Genomic DNA, 17808 nt, shown 5'->3' on the forward strand with positions numbered 1-17808 from the left:
ATACTTATATTGGCTTTGCGGCCGTTTAGGCACTGTTTCTCGTTTTATTTTCCGGCAAGCCTGGACTGCAGTACCGGAAACTTCACTAGAAGCGCCTGCAGCTGCCCTAAGGCCTTTGGGAGACCTTCGAGAGAGCTGCAGGCGTTCCCTGATGCTGAGACGGCCCTCGCGTACGAAACGTCGCTCCTGGTTGAGTTTCTTCCGAAAGGCCTTGGGTTTGTGGCTGCCTGTTTTCGTTCGTTTGCCCTTTTTTCAGGGCGTTCTGGACACCCATGGAAGCTCGCTGGGTGTTCTCCCTTGCAGTTAAAGCATCGCAAGGGCGATGCTTTATGTTGCGTGTGACCGAACTTTTGGCATCTGTAACATTGCCCTGCTCGGTTTCTCGGCTTCTGTGGTTCGGCGCTTACACGAACGTTTTGAATTTCGGTAATCTCATAAATGTAGTTTTGGCTCCTTGGTACCAAAACAAGCACAAATGGTATCGATGCCTTGTTAGCTTTACTCAGGCGGGCTACGGAAAGGATCTCAAATCCTTTGCCCTGGAGTTCAGTCTTGACGTCGTCACACTCTATGGATTCCTGGACCCCGCAAAAAACTACTCTTAATGGTTTTTTTATTCTCATTGTATAGGTGTGGTAGGGTATCTTCTCATGATCGAGGATCCTAGTGATTTTCCTATAGTCATATGTATTTTTGAGGCATACTTTGATTCCATCTGTTGTGTTCACCGCCCGCAATAAGGAGATGTTTTGCGCAGAGGCGATCGTGTTGAAAGCTTTCCACTTCTTCTTTGCTCGGATGGTTATAGGTAGAGGCCTATCCGCTTTATTACGTGTTTCTGCCCGGTCATTTTTCGGGGCGTCCTTTCTAGTTCTTCTTCGTCGCCTACTTCCATTGAGTCAGGTGGCGGGACTTCTGTTTCCTCTGTGTTTGCAGACTCAGTTTTCTGAGTGGACTTTCGAGTTGGGTTCTCCAGTGCCAAGCCCGGCTTTTGTGATAAGGCGGGTGTGGTGTTATTTGATTTTGGCTTAGTGGTCCATTTGGTCTGGGAAGAATCAGATTTTATCTGTTTGGTTTGTTGAGCCGTTTCTGGCCTTTTTTTCTTCTTTTTTGGGACCTTTGCCGTTTGGCTTTCTTCGCCCAACATAATATCGTCGTTGTCCAGATCGCTGATGTCGGAGTCGGAGTCGATAAGACGATGAAGTAGATATTTTTTGTTTCTCAAATTCAAGTCCATTCTCATTGCATATACTTTATATGCTTTACTAGTTCAGTACTACTTATGTCGTAGTATTTATTCTATGATAGTTGATATTATAGCCAGACCTGCTTCTCTTGGCTTTTTACGAACTTTCGTAAAATTGAAAATCGTTTCTATAACTTCTTCCATCTCGAAAGATAGATGCTACACTTCGAGGCATACTTGTCAACTCGTATATTAGTTTATTTCTGCCTTTCAACTGTACCAAACCTCTGAATGAATAAACTCTGTATCAAACTAGAAGAGGATTACGGTATCGGGTCAATGAAACAGTTGGTCTGAAAAGTTCGAAGGCTAACTTTTTTTTTTTTAGAAAATTTGCATTTCATTATTCAATATAGTTGACTTCGAGGGCAGTCATACAATCTTCCATTTTTATCATACGATTTGTTTTTAGCATCAAAATTGGCCTTAGTTTCGACTACCACCTTTTCATTCTGTCTGAGAACAGGAAAAAGCCGCTGGGGGTTAGTTCTGGAAAATGTGGTGGATGCGGAAGCAATTCGAAGCCCTATTCACGCATAGTTTTCTATGATTTGTGACACGGTGCTTTGTCTTGATGAAACAGAACTTTCTTTTTCTTCAAAAGGGTCCGTTTTTTCGCGATTTCGCGACACTCCACTAACATTATATATAGTCGCTGTTGATGGTTTTCCCTTTTCAAGGTAGTGGATAAATATTATACCATACGTATACTGACACCATAATCTTGCCAGCCGACTGTTGCATTTTTGCATGCTTTGGAGTCGGTTCAGCACATCCAGTTCAATCAAATAACGATCTTTTTGATTCTGGCGTGAAATAATAGAGCCATCTTTCATCCATTGTCACATATCGACGCAAAAACTCGGATTTTTTTATGGTGGAATAACTTCAAACACTGCTCAGAATAATCAAATCGTTTTTGTCTTGGTTGGTTTCCGGGTTTTGCCGTTGTCTTTTTTGGTTAAATCTCCAAACGTTTCAACTGCAACTGCGGCAGTCATCTTCAGTGGCGTGGTCGAAGTACTCTTCTTGACATATCAATTGAAACTGCAGTTGAAACGCTTGATGATTGTAACCACAGAAGACCACGGCAAAACCTGGAAACTAACCAAAATATTGACGCCAGTAGTAAAAGCCTACATTTATATAATAATTTGTTTTTGTTTTTGGTCGATTGTGATCTCGCACGGCACCCTCTTTGAACAGAGCTTTAGCACACCCAAATATGCATACACGATATGTCCAACACGTTTCTTCAATATCTTCAGAGCCTCAGCTACTCGATCAATTTCACATTGAGGGCATCCAAAATTATTTTGGGACTTTTTTGTCGGTAACAGCCTCTTTCGGCATCCACTGCGTGCATCCTCCTTGGTGCTCGTTTCACTTCCTTAAAACTCAACAAAACATTTTTCAACGGTTGATTTTTCTGGTGCAGAGTCCGAGTAATGTTCATCAAGCTTTGGCTTGAGCCTTGTCCTTGGCGTCAAGGCTTGGCTTCAATATAGTTAATTTTCCGCCAAAAAGCAATGCTTAATCATTTTCTTAAAACTAACAGAGGTTGCTTCATTCAAAATGTTCTATCTCATAAACTAATAGTCCGAAAGCTCTGAAATTTGTACAGGCGTCTTTTGAATGCTAGGGATGCCTGAAAATAATATGGATTCATTACTGGTAGCGCCATCTGTGTGTTAGCCTGCGAACTTTTCAGCCAACCTAATACAGTCTTGTTGGCTATTTGAACGAAGAAAGTCTGACAGGGTTATACTTTGGATGTGTAACTAGTTCGGATAGATTCAATCTTATTCTAGTCAAACCAAGTCAAACTCCCTTCCTCTCCATTTCTTTAATTCGCACAAGTCTCCCAAAGACTTCTGGAGGTTTGTCGTACGCGAAAGTGGATTTACGATAAAAATGATTGAAAACTAACGATACAAACGGTATAGCTTAGAAAAATATACAAATTTCAAATATAAAATAAAGATAGCTAGTGTACCAGGTTTTCTTCATTCATATGAAAAAAAAAAATGCAATTCGTATCATTAATCTCTATATCCCCAAACATCACTGAATAATCAAATAACGGCGAAGATGGTAGCTTCTGTAAAACGGAACTGAAGTGAGTATTTGTGTAAGGTCGTGCTTGATTTCCTATATAGGGCATGTCGTGAGAAGTAGTCTCTGAATAATTGAATACACTTATCAAACGTTGAGGTACGAATCACTTGTATAATGCTCTCACGGAAAGATTCTCCCAAATGTTTTTTTGACAATTATTTTGTGATGGCTACACTCAAAGTAATGGTCCAACTTTGTTAATCAATTTTATCACTTTTTGTATATTGTAACTTATCGTTTCTTATGGAAACGATAATGCCTGATATTTTCATTTTTTTAGCATTATTTTTTATCAATTAGTGATGTCTGTGAAAGAATGTTGATTCAAGTTGAATTTAAATAACTATACAGGGTGTCCCATATAAAACTCCGCTGGCAAATATGTAAAAAATGAAAAAGAATAGCCATATTTCGTGAAAGCAGATAATTTTGGTGTCGAAGGGTCTTCTTATTTACGTCGAGATCCAGCACTAGGCATCATCCGTTAGGGCGTCGCGACACCGACGCCAATTTTTTTAAATGGTAACCCAGTATTTTCAATTGGTTTTTGAATTCTGCATTAAATTCTGAATAATTCAGCCATATAGCACACTTGTAGTTTTCCTTGAATATTGATGAAAAAAAGGCAATTTTATTGCGTATTATAAAAAGGGCATCCCATTTTATGTAAAATAGGTCAAAGAACCTACAAAGTATTGGTGCAAATTCATGGGCGCATTTTCCAAGAACGATAACTGGTTCTTCTTCAGTACCAGACCAGAAGTTTTATTGATGTCGAAATGTTTATGTCACAGAAAGTAAACTTCAGTATGGGATGCAAATTGTTTAGGAAGTCAATTTCTTTCTTATATTGCCGTTGTAGCCATTGCTTTTGCATTTGTTTTGAGCATTAACAGACATGATACGATTTTCGACAATGGAATTTTTTGGCTACTCTATACAGGGTATATCTTGACGAGTTAACGCGATCTATATATAGAAAACTGAAAGTAGGGCGATTCTGAAAATTGATAGGATGGATGAAGAACTAATGGAGAATTCAACTGAAATATTTTCGTTGAGGTGACGTTTCGGGTTTCGCCGGAAGTGACGTCATCTTTGTTATTTTTAATGGCACACCCTGTATTTCACCTCATTTTTGAATTCTTCCCATGATTTAGATTCTAACTCATGTATCATACCCTATATCCAAAATGAACCGTTTTCGAGTTATTCGAGTTTCTTTAGAAAACGTGAGAGATGCAGCCTCTCGAACATACGTCATTTTTATGTAACTTAACATTTTTAAAAATATGCAGTTAGTGAATCGTGATAATTGAATGTTGAACGGATCACGCATGATTTTCACGTCCACTGAATAATCCACAGGGTGCGCAAAAATCAGGGTCCAAGTGAATGACAAAAATTAAAAATCTCAACTTTTTCAAATGGGAACCCCCATTTTCTCCTCAAGGTTCACCTCACAATAGTATTACAATTGAATTCTTCAATAGTTCTTCACCCATCCTACCTATTTTCAAAATCGCCCTACTCTCCGTTTCCTATATATAGATTGCGTTAACTCGTCAAGATATACCCCGTATTCAGAAGTCGATACATTGTTATCTTAAACCATATAATATCAAAGTTTTGACTTGGTTTTTTGCAGGCAAGATAGCTTACTTCGGATAACCCATCTTCAAATCCTGTATTTAAATACGAATAATAATTCAATCTCGAAGAAAGGTAAATTTTAAATTAATAACATCGAAAATACCGCAAACCGGAGTCGAACAGTTCAAATTAAACAAATAAAAGTGGTACAGTTTCCTTCTGAAATCTCATTATAATATTCACCGGTTCACCGACCGAAACTTTTAGAAATTCATTTTATTCAACAACCTCTCTAAAATCCAATTAAACACACAAACGCTACAATGAAACCATAATTCCCGAATTATCCATCGCCTCCGTAAATCAAAATGGACAACTTTCTAGGCCTCCATAGGCTTTTCTGTACCTATTCCACCAAACCAAACGAGCATCAGCAACAGTAAAAACGAGGGCACAACAAAACAGAAAAAACGCACGGACCACTACGCGGTTTGCGGACAAAAACGCGCAAAGAACTCACGAAAGTGCATCGATCCGCGGATATACTTGCGATTCATTTATTCGAATAGTAAAGTAGACGGTAAGCCTCGGCCTACTTGAAACATATACCCCACCAGTAGAAAAGAAATGCCGGAGCATTTCTCTCTTGAAAAGATTCGAGCAGATCGACTCTCTTCTGGTGATTAAGTGTAGAAAAATTATAGACAAATCAATATTGAGACGATGGCGACTAATTTCTGTTCAGAATTGCAAATAGCAACATTTGAATATATATGGTATTCAAATGTCCCGGCAATTAGCTTGTAATTGTGCATATCCTATGACTTCTGGTTATTTCTGCGAGAAAGTTTTGCGTACATTAGAAGATGTAAAAGTTATAGAAAGAGATTTTATCGAAGGTGTTATTATAATCTTTCGAAACTTCATCGATATATTACCATTTTTAGCAAAAACTCATTTAGCAATATAATTAGAGCAATCTGTTTAAAAAAAAAATCTGTTTAAAATCTGTTTTTCCGTTAACCAGCTGTCGCACCCCTACGAACGACAACCCTCAGAAGTCGAAACTTGTGCGAGCCAAGGATTAACGAGGTCTTACCTTTTAACGTGTGATTCCTAACACGGGTTGTCGGTAGCAAGTGAAGATCGATCGTTCAGACTAGGGCTTGAACCACCGACCAGCACGGCAGTCAATTCGAGTGAGTGAACAAAGCACCCACACCGAACCGCTTGGCTACCGACTGACCTAAATCAACATGATAAACATGATAAAACCTTGAGTGGTTTTCGTGAATATTATTTTCTGAAATATTCTCAGCTGAATGCATCGATATAAAAATCAAATCAATTTCATTTATGATTCATAGATGTTATTTCATGATTGTTTTATCGCCGTTCAAAAGAAGCGTCCCATCGCTGTAAAATTTTGTTTTGTCGGTCTAGCCTCTAGTTTTATCATCATTTTATTGCTTTAAATGAAATAATCATTGCAATACGTAAAAAACATTTAACTTTATTTTCAAAAATATATCACATATTTCATACCTAAATATGCATACCTTTCACACCAACGGTTAATACGCAACCCCCTACATAATTTAGCTTCAAACCCTTATTTTCTATGTATAAAATTTCGAAATCTCCGTCGAAGATATAATTTTCTTCTGAAAGATGATTTGAATATGTTGCACTTGTTTTCTCATTTACATAGCTCATATGATGTTCCTGGATGCAATTCCTGAATGTTCTTCCAGTTTTCCCAATATATGCTTTAGGATAAGTTTCACAATTCAACAAGATACTGGATGAGATCATTGTTAAGAAGACGAGTAGATTATGGAACCGGTAAGAATAAGGCATATTTGATAAATGATGACATAGGAATGAATGGAAAATTGATACAATCGAAATTTATACCCACCACAGATTGGTACTTTATAAATAAAGTTTATCGTCACACAACAAAATAAAATAGTGAATTGAATAGTTGCTTGTTGTTGTCGCCGACCATTTCCGTATAGCGAACTACGATAACAAAAACACAGACAAAACACCGAAACCTTTTGATCTTTCCGTCTGCCGACCGGACATTTCATTGTTGACAAAAACAATCACCCGCAACACAAAGTCTTCGAAATATTTCTTATTATTACAACTCAAGTTATTGTTTCGTCAAAACCGAAACAGTTGCTGATTTATTGTGGTTTTGCTGGTTTTGTTGGCGGAAGACCGCCTTAACCCTGCGTCCGACACGTGGGGTGTGACATACCCCAGCCGTAGAAAATTCCATATAACTTTTCGAAATTGGCGCCCCAGCGTCGGATATATTCTAGCTTCCGCATATAGCCTCCACTCTCATATTCACATTTCAAATCAGTCGTCGTTTGACGTATGTTTGAATCAGAACTGTTATAAAGCGACTGGGGTGCACGAAAATCCACGTGTCTCTATACGTTCCAAAATCGTGCGCATTTAAAGAAAAGTAAATCGAGTAGTTTCTTATATTTCACGTATAGTCAGTGGGCATACTTGAAGACTGGCTATAAATCAAATCATCTAAAAGAACAATTCGTTCAGGCCAGCCTCAACACCCTACACAGTAGGTTAATGGACTGACACCTATCAGAAAACAACTACTCCCCTGGCTAATACCACGAAGGGCGTTGGATTATATCCGCACTGACACTTGTCGGATATAATCCAACGCCCTTCGTGGTATTAGCCAGGGGAGTAGTTGTTTTCTGATAGGTGTCAGTCCATTAACCTACTGTGTAGGGTGTTGAGGCTGGCCTGAACGAATTGTTCTTTTAGATGATTTGGTTTCTTATATTATTCGATGAAAATAGGTGATTATGAGCGAGAAATGGCCCGTCTTCAGTCCTTATGGGATGAAATAGGAAGTGATGATGACATTGACGAATCTGATGACCACTCAATAGATGTATATATTCGTTTTCATATCTATTATAGTTTCAATGTGGTAGAGGAATCAGGGAGTTGAGTCATAGGCAATATCGATACCATTTGTAACGTACGGAAGTGACATATATATTTTTGGGAAGTGAATTGTGTTTCAATTATTAGTTTTTTAACAACTCAGAAGTGGGATAAAGATAAAATAAGATAAAGAATCGCATTCTCGAGTAAAATTGTTAAGTGTGTGATCATGTCGAAAAACAAACGGAAACGAAGTAATATTTCTTCAAGTTCTTCTGACTCTACTAGTTCAAGTTCGAGTTCTTCAGCAGGCTCCAAATCTAGAGAAAATCGCCAAAGAAGTCGTGGAGGAAAAATTACAAAGAAATCATCCCGAGGCTCCAGAAAGTGGAGACATTCGAAGGGATCCAAAAGAGTAAGACTATCTGAAAAACAATTAGTTGAATTCGGGGTGAGTACTGCACTTCATTCTTCACGTGAAAAGAATACCAGTAACGTCCTAGCAAAAGTAATACCAGATTTTGACCCTAGCAAGGAAAATATTTCCGAGTAGTTAACTATTATTGACTAGCATGCTGAGTGCTATGGGTGGGAAAAAAATAATATTAAATTTCAAGTCCTAAATGAACTGAAAGGTACTGCTGAAAGTTGGTACCATGATTTCATTAAAGATAAAATCGGATGGGCAAAATTTTCATGGTCAAAATGGAAGAAATTACTTAATGGGAAATTTCAAGCTGATCGAAATACTTACTCTCTTTTTATGGACATAGCTTACCATAAACCTCACTACAGAGAATATCTCTAATCTTTTGATCAGTTTGCAAAAATAAATAAACTCAAAGCAGCCTTTTCAGAAACAGACAAAATTTCTCTTATTTAGGGTGCAATTGGCAATGAAACAATATCTTCCTCAGTGAAAGCTAGCGGTATCAATAAATTGAATTCATTGGCTAATTATTTGAAAGATCGAACGCACGATAGTGCAAGTACTAGCAAATCTATTTTAAATTATGAAACAAATTCTCGCAGTTCCACCGTAACTAAATTCCAAAGTGAATCGCAAAATAAATCTCAAACGAAGACAAAATATGAGTGTCAGCCGAAGTCTTTTTCGGTATCAAATTGAATGCAACAGGTGACCATTATGTGAATCATGTCACAGAGGCACATCAGCAATTGATGTGACAAAACTGAGAGAAGAAGTTGAAAAAAGACTAGAAGACAATAGAAAGAAACAAGATGAATACTGTAACAAAAAACGTATGAGAGCACTTGACTATCAAGTAGGTGATAAACTACTTTTAAAAGTAATGAATTTCGAAAGTGATGAATGTAGTAAGAAACTAAGAGAAAGATTCAAATGGCCATTCTAGTGCAAGAAGTTATAGGAAATGATAGGTACAAATCAAGGATGATCTTGGATCAGAGAAATGTAAAACAGGCAAACGTTACGAAGGCGTCATAGCAGCAGAACATATGAAGCTGTTTATAACCAGAACTGATAACACAAAGTTTCTAAAACACTGTTGCCCAACAGCACAGTCCTGTAGAAACGGTTATCCATCATAAATTTCTAAAACACTCGCACTTACAAGAGTAGTTTCGTAGAAATTTGTGATGGTGAATGATGACAAAATTTCTAAGACACTCGCTCTTACAAGAGGAGTTCCGTAGAAAGTTGTGATGGTGGGTGATGACAAATTTCTAAAACACTGTTGTTTATGATCACAGTCCTGTAGAAATTGTTATTACTTATGCGTGAAATTCAGATTTCTGAAACATTGGAAAACTATTCCAATCCTGCAGAAATCGAGAAGAATAAATTCATCTGGCTGCAATTATAAACCGTTGATTTTGTTACAGATTGAACACCTTGAGGACAAGGAAGATGCAGGATGGCCGAATGTTAGAAATCCCTAGATAAGCGACCACTCAATAGATGTATATATTCGTTTTCATATCTATTATAGTTTTTATGTGGTAGAAAAATCCGGGAGTTGAATCATAGGCACGACAAAGGGAGAGAAAGTTATTCATTCTATCGATACCATTTGTAACGTACGGAAGTGAAATATATTTTGGGAAGTGAATTGTGTTTCAATTATAAGTTTTCCAACACAAGGAAGATGTCAAGATTGTCATCGTGCCCGTTATAGAAATACAAAATACATTTGTAACAAATGCAATAAATTCATATGTCTGGACCATGCAGAAATGTACTGAATATTTTGCGTAGACATGGCAAATGTTGATGATCTGTAACTTTTTTTTATGATTTTCGATAATGTCTTTTTATTTCTATTTTATGATGGTTCATTATGTGTTTGAACGAGCAATTTGATATTGTGCCAAAGACTTCTTCAAGTGAATCTAAATTTTTATTCCATTGAAAGAACCCATTGTTTTGGTGAAGACAGAACTTAACGATTTTGGTATTGCTCGTTTTGGAAAATCAAAAATAATTTTTTTGAAAAAAGAGATATTACAGTATAGAATTCTTATAACAACTATATTGAAATTCAAAAAGAAGTCAATTTTAACAGAAAAATCATATTGGGGTCTCACACACCCCACGTTTCTACAAATGTTACAAAAGTCCATATGTCGGATGCAGGGTTAACAGAGCGGTGAATAGGATTTCATACATTCCATTACTGATAAAGAATGGTTCTTCAGGAATACCTTTTTATGTTACCAATCTTTAAAGGTGGATAGATAACCTTTCCTTGTATGCTCTGCTAGGGACACTTGAAAAGAGTGTTACGGTATGCTGGATGAGTGGTAGAAAAGCGTAAGCTAAACTCCGCCAAGATAAAAATAAATACCATCTATTATTACTATTATTATATTGTTTTCGTACATAAAATCGCATAATTCTCCTAAGATCGAATCAACTGTATACGAATTGCCTGGGATATTGTCTTCCATTAATGTTGGACTGGTTTACAAATTTTTAATTCAAATTTTTCGAAAAATTATGTATGTATTTTCCTTGGAAGTGCTTACTTGGTTTTCGTTATAGGTAAAATAGAATGTTGATGCCGTTGGATGGATTTAGAATCTTTATATGACGTAGCCATACTCTCAGTACAAATATTGCGGTAGTTAGTATCGACCAATAAACATCTTGCCAAATCAGGAAGAGTATGATTGGTTCGCTTGGCGCCTGTAGTTCATGTGGTTTGTGTTTTCAAAAAAGATATGTTAGAGCATACATTATTTTCCCTTTCTTACTTATTCGGCCTCCAACTCAAAATTTTGACACCCTGTATAATTCAACATTAGTAGCTTTGGGAAAATAAGGAGAGAGAATAGATTCCGATAACCTGTCTGATCTGGAAAACATTTCTAGAATCTGAGAACAAAATTGAAGTGCTACGGTCGATGCGAGAACATGGCAATACAATGTATATTTCAGGGTGTGTGAGAACGGACATGTTTTCTTTCGAAACAAACTTTTATTTCGAGAGGAGATTTATTCATCTAGCAATGCGAGGTCACGTCTACATCGTTCAGGTGAAAGATGTCTGATCTTTACAAGTTTATTATACCTTATTAAGTTTCATTACCAGACCACATGTCATTACAGCAGTCGGTTGTTTTTTCAACAATTGCGAAACACACACACACATACAGGTATCTAAATTGTGTTCCTACATAACAAAACATTCCATTACCTAAGGAAAAAATTTCACCAATTATCTAAAAGAACAATTTGTCCAGGCCAGTCTCAAATTACCCACACTGTAGGCTAATAGACATATCAGTATACAACTACTCCCGTAGCTAATACTACGAAATGTTGACACAGTTTCTGGTGGCGGGTATGTTTTGTTTGGCCACTTTGTACAAAAGTAGTGATAAAAGGACAGTTACTTCGACAACTTCTGCCCTGGAACGGAGGGTAAATATTTCTGATGGGTGAGGAGTCACTCGACAAGGAGTGACTTACTTAGGTAAAAGTGCTCCTAAATGATGCCCCATCCTAAGGTGTATGTGTGTGTTATGTATTACTCTCACTCAAAGTTACTAACGAAACCTTCGAGAACCTCCTGTCGCAGAAAGTCTTATCCTGTGATGGACCTCATTTCCCTAGATACTCGTGGGACCATTTAAGAACCAAAGTAGCCTCCAGTCTACAGAGGAGATGGACGCCGACAAAACCACCCCAACTGTTCTCCTTGTAACATTGAATCAAGAGCAAGGGGCAGCTAGAAAGACCTGTCATCTCCTCAAGCGTATCTTGTTGATCCATATTATTCAGCAGCAGAAGCAGAATCTGCATCAGGAGATGAAACCTGCTCGCCCTGAGCTTTCGCTCAAATGAGAGTTTACTCAAATCAGAGGCGGAAAAGCCGTGTATGGCTAAATCTAATGTATCATCTTGAAATGCTCATTGTTGTGGTCATTAAGCTGGAAACCTTGCACCTTGAATATCTGACAATTTCAATATGGACCAATCAACTGAAATCTCTTCAAGATGACATAATAGATGCCTTAGCGAATATTCCAGGAGATGATCTTCAGGTACGATTACTTGATAGGATCAGGAGATCATCTCCTGGCTGGTGAGTTCAGCCATGCAGTGAGTTATTCTTCACAAGGTAAGCCCAGATAACACACCCACAAACGGAATCAGCTTTGACAGCTGACCTGAAAGATCACTCACCAAATAAAGTTATCATCTTCGTTAAGAAGCTGAATTCATTTCGTCAAGTTTGAATAGATATGAGCTAAAATAAACCATCGCGAATCGCGGTGGAGGGTTGAGTCAAAATTTGTCGAAACATAGGCACAAAGAGTGAAAGTAATTTTTGTGCTTAGCTTAAGAACAAAGTCTTGGGGCAAGTTCTTTCTAGAAATAGCAATATTAGGTTCCAAAAATTTCAAGAATCTCACGGAAAACCCAAACATATCTCTCCATCAATGTGGAAAGACAATGATTTAGATATCTGAACATATATGAAAACAAAGGTTTTCAATGTATTTTTTTATTTTTGCTACCGGTTCGTCAGATATAGGAGTTCAGTTCGTGGGGTGAAACTAGGTAACTACAATTGAGGAAAACTCAGATTAATGTTACCTAGTTTTGGCCTAGTCATAGTTTACTATAGTTTTGAACATTCCAAGCAATTCCTGACAATTTTCTTCTGCTGAAGTTACTGATTTGGAGTTACTGGTATTGGAATACGAAATATATGTACTCGAGAATAGGAAATTTTTCATTTTATACTACATAAGCAGTTATATTGCCACTGCCGCTGTGATCGTCAATACCTGCCGCGCTTTCTATGCCGATAATAACAAGAAGTCAGAATGTTAGATCGATGATACGAAAGTAATTGATCGCTCTTCATATGGTATTGAATTATGGATGTAATAACAACTTGTAGAGTATTTATTATATTATCATCAACGCCAAGATCAACGAGTTGAGTTAGGCCAATCTTGATCATTTCAAGATATAACATAATAACTGCCTGCATATCCATGAAGTGGTTGATTGGGTGTGTTGATGAAATATATCTATTCAATCATCAAGAGTAAAAAAAAGCATTATGTAAAAATAAATGGAGCTATTTTTTCTGTGATTAAAACAACATTGAATGTGATCAAGAGTCAAGTTAAAACAGTTTAAATCCAAGTCAATCATTATGGCCCAGAAAAATTATTGGAACGACGTATTCAAAAATCACTTTGTGAGATTTTTACTAAACGATTTTACAAAAACGCAACAAGTGTTTCGCCATATAATGGCGAACAAGTGTTTTTTGAATACGTTTGTTATGGATTTTCATCAAGTATCGGCCAATTCCATCATATGTATTGGGATGGGGCAAATACGGCACTGTCCATCGATGAAAGGTGTGTGAAATGAAAACAAGCGACTAGAAAAGTGGAAGTGAAATAATTATGGAATCTAAAGTATTACTGAGATATCAATGAAGTATTACAAGTTGTTTTGGTGGTAGTTAATAAAATCCTTAATATTATCCTAGTTAACTTTCAAAGAACCTTCGTGTGAAACAATATTTTTTTTTTGTTAAATTTCTACATTGATATACCATGTGGCAATGAAATCACGTTGCCATTCAAGTAAAGTTGAAAATTTAATGATGGACAAAAAGTTTTAGCTAAAAATATACCCTTTTTAATTTGATCTTGGAATAAAGGCGTAGTTCATTTAAAGGATATTTTTGACAATGAAATAAATGAATATATTTTCAACCTCTAGCGTAGAATAAATTCAATTTGCAGTTCTGGAATTGGTAAAAGTGCTTGTTTTCGAAAGTAAATTCGAGTCAACACTTTTAAATAAGTAAATGAACCCCTGTATATTTTTCTGACCAATCTGATAAAATACAAAATTCATTTTCATTGTTATAAAACGAATAACCATTTCTATATGAAATGTTGGTTGAACCTAAAAAGAGATATTCAATTATAATATTGCACAACAGTGAAAAATACGATGGAGAATACATCAAGAATACCGAAGCAGTGTCAGATTCGCTGTTCGTAAATTTCAAAAATGAAAATTGCATTGAAAGACTATTCATGATTTACAGCTGTATAGAAACAATAAGTAAAAACATAAACGAATAACTACAAAAATATATCGTCCGTTGTGTTGCTTCTTCACTACAACTTGAGGAGGCAACAGATATCACTGATACTGCACAATCACTCTTATTTTTATTCGGATGGTCTTTGAGGATTTTTCGACGAAAGAAAAAGTGATGAGTAAGATTTCCTTAAAAAGAAACACTCGTGGCCTTGATATATTCACGAAATTCAAAGAATAAACTCGTATCAATGAAAACTGATGGGGCACCTGCAATGACCGACATTCATAATGGTTTTATTGCTCTTTGTCACAAAGACGAAGATTTTCCACACTTCATTAGCACCACTGCATAATTCATCGAAAAGTACTGGCTAGTAAGAGACCAAACACAAAACATGTGATGGATATTTCTTTCAACATTGTAAAGTCCATAAAAGGAAAATCTACCCAAAGGCGGCTCTCTAAACAGCAATTTGATGAGAAGGAATCCGATTCTGCATTGCACACCGACGCGATGTAAGGCTAATTGCACACACACCGATTTTGGACGGCCAGTATAAAATCGGCCGATATTTTATTGGTAGCGGGTGCTTGCAGACTCACTGAATTTTTACCGGTCACCGTAATTAGTACGCACTACAAAAACTAAGCAAGTCGAGACTGGAATGGTCGGTAAAAAATCGGAGAGTATGCAAGAGTGTATTTAGTCACGTACGTCACTACTTCCCTGTACTGCCGGCGATACAGTGGCAGTGGACGGCTGCTCACCGGTATTTTACCGGCGACGATCACCGGTAGGCATGTGTGCCAGGTCCTGTTTCCACATGTGGTTCACTATTGGAATTTGGACGACCGGTATAATATCGGCCGTCCAAAATCGGTGTGTGTGCAATCAGCCTAAGGTGGTCGAGTCGAAATCGAAGTTTTTGCAAAGTTTTCGAGATCCACTGGACAAAATAAAAAACTCATTGAAATTAAAGTGGTGGATATCAGAAATTGCGTGATTTAGACTGGCAATGTGATTTAGCATTTTTAGCAATTTTACTGAAAAACTAAGCACATTAAATCTGCAACTACAAGGCAATAATAAAACAGTATTAGAAATGATGAGTTCTATTGTAGCATTTCAAAATCAAACAGCGTCTATGATAGTTGACATCGAAAAATGAAAAATGTCAACAATTTGTAAACATCAAGGATCATATGGTAGAAAAACATACTTCCCTACCATGAAGGATTTTTAGCTTCATAGTAGAATAACTCTGGAGGAATTAAATCAAAAGAAAATCCAGTTGCAAGAATTCAGAATTCTCAAGAAATATTTATTAAGTTCTGTAAGTAATAAAATTCCCAACTACAATAATATTGCGGATCATTGGAATCATCAACATTATTGCAAATGAACAACCTTAATCTAGAAATCCACCAAACAGCGAGTCTCTCTGCAGAGACATATCTGTTTCATAATCTATTTGAGTTGAATAAGGAAATCTCAGGCAAAACGTGCAGGTTAAGAAACTGTGCATTTATTATTGGTTATTCTATCAGAACCGTAGAAATCCCAATTTGACAGTGTCATGATGTAGGTATTTTACAGAAGACCCCACGTTTCTGAAAAAGGTGACAAAGATGACCTTGGTAAGTCTTCCTACCGAAAATTAATTAAATCTACTTCAAGCTTTTTCATCTAGGTCTCTGCAATTCAAGCAATCACTTATTCCAGTATCAACTCGACACTGAATCGGAATATTATTACTCTACAATAACGGGTATTTTTAACTATCCGATTCAAATGTTTGGGTTGTCATTTGATATTTTTAGGATGTCCGTAAGCTAAGCCTTCTGTTCACGGACAAACTAATTCTGAAACAAAAGTATTGAAGATAATACGTTATTTCACAATATTATCATCATACTAGATGAGTGATGGATTCTTTCAAACTGAAACAAGCATATGCTGTGCGAGAACGAGGTTCGTTCGACATTTTACATTCCCACACCGCTTTATATACAGATGATTATGTGTATCATTACATAAATTATCGTCAAAGTAATAACGGAACGAATTTTTAAATCCAGATAAAATCGAATAAAACTGTTCATTCTAATAGCATTTTAATATTCATTTCGAACGTAAAATTACGTCTCGCTATATGCTGGGTTTCCACTCAGGACAATCTACTTTCTCTCAAAAATGAGCATATTTTATAGAAAAGAAAAAGAAAGTGATCGAGTGATACAATGTCCAATAATAATAATTATCGAGAGGAAGTGTCGATCGATATTCCGGAACGGCTGCTGAATGTATTATTTAGTCGAAAGTTATCTTATCTCATTTGTCATCGTTTACAGCGTGGGCAATTGTAAATTATCCGGATAGCAGACGGCAATATTTGACATTCACAAGTTTGTTTAGAAGACAAATTTTGGGTCACCCCCACCTCACCGAAAAGGACTTTTGATTACCCATTTATTGTGTCTTTGCTTTTGGAAATCGGTCCACTCGTTTAGAAAATATAAAGCTTAGAAATGCTAAAGATGAATTTCCCAAAAAAGGCAAAGGTTATATCAACTTTGAACAAACATTTATTGTTTCCCTTCGATCGAACTATTATTATTGACAATGCGTAGGTTGAACACTAGTGCAGGTTGGATAAAAATTTTACGTATGATGCCTTGTTTTCAAGGTAATCGTTTCGTGCCGTTTCAGAATCTATGTGTGTGCAGGAATTATTTACTTCTTTATGCTACTATCAAAATTTTGCCTAGACTAGACTCTCGATTTCGGATTCAATAACGTCGATATAATATAAGGTTTTCACTTTCAAATTGTTCAGAGTACCTTCTACAAATTGTTTGAAATCTGAGCTAAGTAGGACCGATAAAGTGTGGGACCAACAATGATTTTATTTTCAGAAACACAGGTTAAATAGATGAATTTATTTCAACAGGTTTGTTCTGGTTCTAACAACCGAAATTGTTTGGAAAATGCGCAAGACATGATGCGTTCGAGCAAAAAATCTCACAGTCCGAAATAGTTTCAGACAGAACGCATGTTGAGGAGACCACTGTGCCACCTATCGTATATAGGAAGAGGTGAAGATGAGAAAATACTGTTGATCATATCCATTTTGTTATGTAGCATATCCATGTAGTCAGTTCGAATGTTATCTAACCTCAATCATCAATTATTCAAATCAAATAAATAAAAAAAACATCCTAGAAAATAGCCCAAACAAATTTCCACATGAATGCGCATGAGCAACGGGAACACTTCTCAACAGTTCAGCCTCGAGAGCAAGAACGATTCGGGACGGTTCAAGACAGTTTAGGATCATTTCGC

At 36.7% G+C, this 17808-nt stretch overlaps 1 protein-coding gene across 5 annotated transcripts in view; it reads right to left on the reverse strand.

Moving 5' to 3' along the window:
- LOC111511365 (WD repeat-containing protein 47) overlaps positions 1 to 17808 on the reverse strand; it is a 136465-nt gene that overhangs the window by 17846 nt on the left and 100811 nt on the right. Inside the window, exon 1 of one of the 5 annotated variants that reach the window (XM_023167401.2) lies at positions 5364 to 5499. The exons of the other annotated variants lie outside the window; for them this stretch is intronic. The gene's annotated coding sequence lies outside the window, so the exon portion shown is untranslated. Of the gene's footprint in view, positions 1 to 5363; positions 5500 to 17808 lie in introns of those variants that run through there. 5 annotated transcript variants of the gene reach the window in all.

This window comes from Leptinotarsa decemlineata, unplaced genomic scaffold (genome assembly GCF_025532065.1).
Source record: "Leptinotarsa decemlineata unplaced genomic scaffold, Ldec_3_MD MMD2_tig00000133_RagTag_RagTag, whole genome shotgun sequence".
NCBI lineage: Eukaryota > Metazoa > Arthropoda > Insecta > Coleoptera > Chrysomelidae > Leptinotarsa > Leptinotarsa decemlineata.